Here is a 7,827-nt window from a genome sequence, read left to right as displayed (position 1 = left end):
GGATGGCTTAGCGGTTAAGGCATTTGTCTGTAAAGCCAAAGGACCCAAGTTCAATTCTCCAGGACCCAAGTTAACCTGATGCACAAGGGGGTGCACACGTCTGGAGTTCGTTTACAGTGGCTGGAGGCCCTGGCATGCCCATTCTCTCTCTCCCTCTTTCTCTGTCAAATGAATGAATAAATAAATAAAAATAAAATATTTTTAAAAAAGAAAAATATCACTAAGTGCTGAGACTCAAGGTGTGTGCCACCATGCCTGGCTATTTTAACATGGCTGTTTTGAATATCTCTCTATAAAAGGAACGTTGTCCCCATGTGGCAAACTTCACAGCAAACTACACAGTTATTAACTGTGGAATTCTAGAATTTCAGCTAGTGAGAGACTTCAAGTAGACTGTCATCAGGAGCTCCTTCCCTTTCCCATGTCCCCTTAGTTTCCTCTTTCTTTGTCCTTCCTTCCTTCTTTCCTTACTTCCTTTCTATTCTTTCTTTCGTTCTATCTCTCTTTCGTGTGTGTGTGTGTGTGTGTGTGTGTGTGTGTGTGTGTGTGTTTTGTTTTGTTTTAGAGAGAATGGGCATGTTAGGGCCTCTAGCCACTGCAAACAAACTCCAAATGCATGTGACACCATGTGCATCTGGCTTATGTGGGTTCTGGGGAGTCAAACCTGGGTCCTTAAACTTCATAGGCAACTGCCTTAATCACTAAGCTATCTCTCCAACCTGTTTCTTTCTTTCCTTTTTTTTTAAAGTATTCTTATGGGCTGGAGAGATGGTTTAGTGGTTAAGCGCTTGCCTGTGAAGCCTAAGGACCTCGGTTCGAGGCTCGATTCCCCAGGACCCATGTTAGCCAGATGCACAAGGGGGCGCATGTGTCTGGAGTCCATTTTCAGTGGCTGGAAGCCCTGGCGTGCCCATTCTCTCTCTCCCTCTCTCTCTGACTCTTTCTCTGTCTGCCTATTGCTCTCAAGTAAATAAATAAATAAATGAACAAAAAAAAATTTTTAAGTATTTTTATTTATTTATTTGAGACAGAGGGAAAGAGATCGAGAAGGGCAGAGAGAGACTATGGGTATATCAGGGTCTCTTGCCACTGCAAATGAACTACCAATGTGCAGTTCATGTGCCACTTAGTACATCTGACTTTACGTAGGTACTGGGGAATCAAATCTGGGCTGTTAGGCTTAGCAAACAAGTACCTTTAACCACTGAGCCATCTCTCCAACCCTCCACTGTTTTTCTATCTTTCTTCAGTATGAGGGAGGGAAAGATTCTGTAATTGTATCCTTCATCTACAAAGAAGACCTTGACAGCTGAAAAGCAATGAGTCATATACAGTTAATTTTTGTGTGTGTGTGTGCAAGGGGACATCTCATAGTCCCACTCAGGCTTCCTTGGGGCCAGAGACACACATCTTTAGGACAGGGAGACCAAAGTGCTGTTTGTAACTGCGTTAGGAGCCAAGGTTACCGGTCCCCGCGAGACTGGGCCTCGGCCTCGGCCTCATTACTATTGCTCTTCTGCCAAGGAAATAACCAGAGGTTGAAAATAATTAGCTGTGCAGTCAGTCAGGCTGTCTTCCCGCGGGTCCTTAGTAACCAAGACAATCTCTGGAAGCAAATATAACAGATGCTTTTTTTCTGCCTTGCAATCAACTCTTTTTCCCTCAATTTCCTTAAAGACTTAATAGTAAGAGTAGCTGGTTTTATAGGGGAGTGACCCAAGGGGATCCCTCAAATCCCAGAGGTTGTCTGCTTGCTAGCAGCTGAGCATTAGAACCATCATGTTCAACATCCCAGGAAGGTGACAGCTCTGTGGCCCCTGGGCCGGTGGAAGGAGTGGCTCTCTGCTCCTGAACTCTGGGCCACGTGCTGGCTCTGTCCAGCCCCGAGGGGGAGACAAAGCTTGGCTTTAGCATCATGGTGGCCTCCAGCGGTCGACCAGCTTCTCCCGGGACACGCAAAACATCATGCTGCTATTTCGTTGCAGGCAGGAGGAAAATACATTTATTTCAATCAGGAGATGGTCTAGATTTTGTAAGGATTGAAATCAAAGGAAGATCTTAAATCAAAAAAAAAAAAAAATCAAATAGGGCTGGGGAAATGGCTTAGCCATTAAGGTGTTTGCCTGAGAAGCCTAACGACCCCAGTTTAATTCCCCAGGACCCACGTAAGTCAGAAGGGGGTGCATGCATCTGGAGTTCATTTGCAGCATCTGGAGGCCCTGGTGTGCCCAATCTCTCCCCCCCCCCACCTCTATCTCTCTATCAGATAAATAAAATATTTAAAAATATGTTTTTAAAAAAAACAGTTATGCTGAGATAGGAAGGTGAGTTTCTATAGTGAGTCCAGGCCAGTCTTGGCTACATAATGAGACCTTGCCATATATATACATATTTATGTATATATATGTGTTATATGTGTGTGTCTACATGATTTCATAGTTCCATATATAGTGTTCTATAAAGAGCTCATACATGTATATGTATGTATATAGAACAAGATATATAGATATACAGATGTGTGTATATGTATGTGGCTTAACATGTCATTAGCATTTATATTTGTTTTTGAAACATTCACAATATATTACTTTTTTTCACAATACATTTTTTTTCCAAAGTAGGGTCTCACTCCAGCCCAAGTTGACCTGGAATTCAGTATGTAGTCTCAGGCTGTCAGATTAAAAGCATGCACCCCTGGCTACAATATATATACCACACCCAGCTACATTATATTTTTTTGAGGCAGGGTCTCACTGTGAAGTGCAGGCTGACCTCAGCCTCATTGTATGGTAGACACTGCTGGTCTTGAACTTGTGATGATCCCCCTGTCTCCACCTTCTGAGTGTTGATTATAGGTATGTGCCATCACACCCACCTGTACATTTTAAAAAGATTTATTGATTTGTTTATTAATGAAAGAGAGAGAGGAGTCAGAGCCTCTTGCAGCTACAAAGAAGATTGGCTTAAACTACCAACAATCCTCCAACCCCCCCAAAAAGGCTGGGATGACAGTGTATACCACCATGACCATGAGCTGGGTCATCAGGCTTTGCAAGCAAGTGCCTTTAACCATAAGTCATCTCTCTAGCCTCAGCTGTACACTGTTTTTTTGAGGTAGGGTTTCACTCCAGCCCAGGCTGACCTGGAATTCACTTTGTCGTCTCAGGGTGGCCTCAAACTCATGGTGATCCTCCTACCTCTGCCTTCTGAGTGCTGGGATTAAAAGCGTATTCCACCATGTCCAGCTCAGCAATATACTTTTTAGTAGATAAGAAGTATTGGAGCCAGGCATGGTGGTGCTCAGGAGGCAGAGGTAGGAAGATTGCTGTGAGTTCAAGGCCACCCTGAGACTACGTAGTGAATTCCAGGTCAGCCTGAGCTAGAGTGAGACCCTGCCTTGAAAAAAACAAAAACAAAAACAAAAAGAAGTATTGCAAAGACATAAAATAATCTGGACATAAAATTGATAGCCTCAAATACCACTGGAATTCCAATTTTATTTTATTAGAATATGTTGTTTTCTTGCTTCCCACAACTTAACAAATCTCAGTTAATATTAAAAGTTTAAGGAAATTTGTTTCCTTGTTTTTTTGTGGGTTTTATTTTTTTGTTTTTGGTTTTTATAGAGAAAATAAGAGATACAGAATTGGTGCACCAGGGCCTCAGCCACTGCAATAAAACTCCAGATGCTTTTGTGACCTAGTGGGCATGTGTGACCTTACATTTGCCTCACCTTTGTGCATCTGGCTTACATGAGATCTGGAGAGTTGAACATGGGTCCTTAGGCTTCTCAGACAAGTGACTTAACCACTAAACCATCTCTCCAGCCCTGTTTCCTTATTGTTTGTTTGCCATAAGGCCTTTCTACGTGTAGCCCAGAATGGCCTCAAACCATCAGCAACCCTCCTGTGCCTGAGTGCTGGGATAATGGGTTACCCCACTATGGCCAGCTGAGGAAAGTTCTTTAATAGCACCTCTTGAATTCATGGGTCCTATGCAACACTTCATTAGGAGAGCACCTTAAAAGTTATTTATCGGGCTGGAGAGATGGCTTAGCGGTTAAGCGCTCGCCTGTGAAGCCTAAGGACCCTGGTTCGAGGCTCGGTTCCCCAGGTCCCACATTAGCCAGATGCACAAGGGGGCGCACGCGTCTGGAGTTCTTTGCAGAGGCTGGAAGCCCTGGCGCGCCCATTCTCTCTCTCTCCCTCTATCTGTCTTTCTCTCTGTGTCTGTCGCTCTCAAATAAATAAATAATTTTTTTAAAGTTATTTATCATAAAAAAAATAACATCAAAACAGAACTGGGGGAAGCAGGGAGTGGTGGCGTATGCCTTTAATCCCACCTGAGATTACATAGTGAATTCCAGGTCAGCCTGAGCTACAGCGAGACCCTACCTCAAAATACAAACAAACAAACAAAAAAGAACAGGGTCTAACCTAGGCGTGGTGACACATGCTTTTAATCACAGCAACCAGGAGGCAGAGACAGGAGGATGACTGGGAGTTCCAGGCCAGCCTGAAACTACATGAGCCTGAGACAAGTCAGCCTGAGCTAGGGCAAGACCCTACCACAAAACCAAACCAAACCAAACCTGTGAGCGCAGGGAGACGTTGAAAGAAACTGTCTACTTGAGCGCATTTGTTTATAGTTGTATTCCTATTGAGAAGATGGTAGCTTTTCAAATAATCAATGGTAAAATGAAAAACAGCTTTATTTATTTATTTATTTAAGACACACACACAAAGAGAGAGAGAGAGAGAGAATGGGCACATCAGGGCCTCCAGCCACTGCAAATGAACTCCAGATGCATGCACCACCTTGTGCATCTGGATCATGTGGGCCCTGGAGAATCGAACCTGGATCCTTAGGCTTCACAAACAAGTACCTTAATGATTAAGCCATCTCTCCAGCCCCAGCTTGATTTTTGAGTGTCATATGAATTGTGGCTTTTGTGGGGACAGCAGAGTATTTCTTTTCTGTTTCTATTATTTAATTGCACTTGACCTTTTGTTTTTATTGTTTGTCCTTTATTTATTTATTTATTTATTTATTTATTTTTTTGAGGTAGGGTCTCACTCTAGCCCAGGCTGACCTGGAATTCACTATGGTGTCTCTGGGTAGCCTCAAACTCACAGCCATCCCCCTACCTCTGCCTCCTGAGTGCTGGGACTAAAGGCCTGAGCCACAATGCCTGGCAATTTGTCTTTTTTCCTTTCTTTTTTCTTTTTTTTTTTTTAATTTTTATTTATTTATTTGAGAGCGACAGACACAGAGAGAAAGACAGATAGAGGGAGAGAGAGAGAATGGGCGCGCCAGGGCTTCCAGCCTCTGCAAACAAACTCCAGACGCGTGCGCCCCCTTGTGCATCTGGCTAACGTGGGACCTGGGGAACCGAGCCTCGAACCGGGGTCCTTAGGCTTCACAGGCAAGTGCTTAACCGCTAAGCCATCTCTCCAGCCCCTTTCTTTTTTCTTTTACCAAGGCAAGGTCTTGCTCAAGCCCAGAAATTTTCTTTTCCTTTAAAACAATTATTTATTTGACAGAGAAAGAGGGAAAGACAGAATTGGCACACCAGGGCCTCCAGCCACTGCAAACGAACTCCAGATGCATGCAGCCCCTTGTGCAGCTGGCTAACATGGGTCCTGGGGAATTGAACCTGGGTCCTTTGGCTTTGCAGGCAAACGCCTTAACTGCTAAGCCATCCCTCCAGCCCTGTTATTAAATGCTTTTAAAGACCTCCTAAATGGAGAGGAGAGTCTAATGAACCCTGTGCAATGACCCTGCAGACTCGGTATTTACCAACCCTCCTCTCTGAGCTGAGCTTCTCGGAGAAACCCCAAGGATGGCAGAGAGCCTTCCAACCACGTTTGTGGCTGTCTGGACCACGGGGACTGCGGAGAGATGGAACGCTATTGATCAAGAGCTGAAGTTATCTCAGCATTTCCAGTTCCTTTCAGTGTTCAGTTCCTAGGCCCCTTTCTAGGTGACCTACCATTCTACTAGATTGGACGCTTGAGCTGCACACTGAGCCTGTAAGGCCTGTGGTCTCCACCAGCCCCAAAGCGGAGGGCCACGAGAAGGATGGCCCAATGGTGAGTGCTTGGAAGGCATCTCCCATCCTGCATAGCTGTCCACCTGCTAACTCCGCCTACGCGCCTCGTCTTCCACCTGTAAACACATCCATGCATGGCTTCCTGTGTTCTGTGACTATAAAAGTTCATGGAACTGCTTCCAAAGTGGACCTTGAATCCTTGTCCTCAGGCCATGGCCACTCACATTTGCCTCAGAATGTTTATTTCCTTTAAGGAAGAGTTACTTGCTTATTCACTTATATTTTATTTTATTTATTATTTTATTTTATTTTATTTTATTTTATTTTATTTTATTTTATTTTATTTTATTTTATTTTATTTTATTTTATTTTATTTTGAGGTAGGGTCTCGCTTTCTAGCCCAGGCTGACCTGGAATTCACTACGTAGTCTCAGGGTGGCCTTGAACTCACAGAGATCCTCCTACCTCTGCCTCTCAAGTGATGGGATTAAAGGCGTGCGCTACCATGCCCGGCTATTTTTGGTTTTTCAAGGTAGAATCTTACTCTGGCCCAGGCTGACCTAGACCTCACTCTGTAGTTCCAGTCTGGATTGGCATTCACTGTGATCCTCCCACCTCTGCCTTCTGAGTATTGGGATTAAAGGTGTTAAAAGTGTGTACCACCCCTCCTGGCTCCCCATACTTTTTTTTTACACTTTTTTCTTGAGTATTCAAAAACAAATAAAAAGCCTGGCATGGTGGTGCATGCCTTTAATCTCAGCACTTGGGAGGCAGAAGTAGATGGATCACCATGAGTTTGAGGCCACCCTGAGACTACATAGTGAATTCGAGATCAGCCTGGGCTAGTGTGAGACCTTACTTCCAAAAAAAAAAAAAAAAAATCACAGATCTCAAACATTACACTCATTTTGATGTTAGGTTTTTAAACAATATTTATCTTATTTATTTATTTGTTTGTTTGTTTGTTTATTTATGCGAGAGAGAGAGAGAATGGATGTGCCAGGGCCTCTAGCCACTGCAAATGAACAAACTCCAGATGCATGTGCCACCTTCTGCATCTGTCTTGTGTGGGCTCTGGGGAATTGAGCCTGGATCTTTAGGTTTCACAGGTAAGTGCCTTAACTACTAAGCAATCTTTCTAGTCCTGTTGTTAGTTTGTTGTTGTTGTTTATTTTTTGTGTTTTGGTTTTTTGGTTTTCTGAGGTAGGGTCTCACTCTAGCTTAGGCTGACCTGGAATTCACTATGGAGTCTCAGGGTGGCCTTAAGCTCTCGGCAATCCTCCTACCTCTGCCTCCTGAGTGCTGTGATTAAACGCATGTGCCACCACACCCGGCTTTGTTGTTAGTTTTTTTTTTAATATTTTTTTTGTTCATTTTTTATTTATTTGAGAGCGACAGACACAGAGAGAAAGACAGATAGAGGGAGACAGAGAGAATGGGCACGCCAGGGCCTCCAGCCACTGCAAACAAACTCCAGATGCGTGCGCCCCCTTGTGCATCTGGCTAACTTGGGACCTGGGGAACCGAGCCTCGAACCGGGGTCCATAGGCTTCACAGGCGAGTGCTTAACCACTAAGCCATCTCTCCAGCCCTGTTGTTAGTTTTTTTGAGACAGGGTCTCTTGTAGCTCAGACTAGGCTCGAACCTCAGATCCTCCTGCCTCAGCCTCCTCAGCACTGAGATTATGTGTGCCATCATGCCCAGCTTATGTCCCGTGATCATAATCCCCTCCCACCATCCCTGTTTCCCCTCCCAAATCCCTGTGGGTCCCTGGT

Source organism: Jaculus jaculus, chromosome 3, assembly GCF_020740685.1.
Source record: "Jaculus jaculus isolate mJacJac1 chromosome 3, mJacJac1.mat.Y.cur, whole genome shotgun sequence".
In the NCBI taxonomy this organism is placed as follows: Eukaryota; Metazoa; Chordata; class Mammalia; order Rodentia; family Dipodidae; genus Jaculus; species Jaculus jaculus.
The sequence above is the reverse complement of the archived record's forward strand: the minus strand, read 5'-3'. Positions refer to the sequence as shown.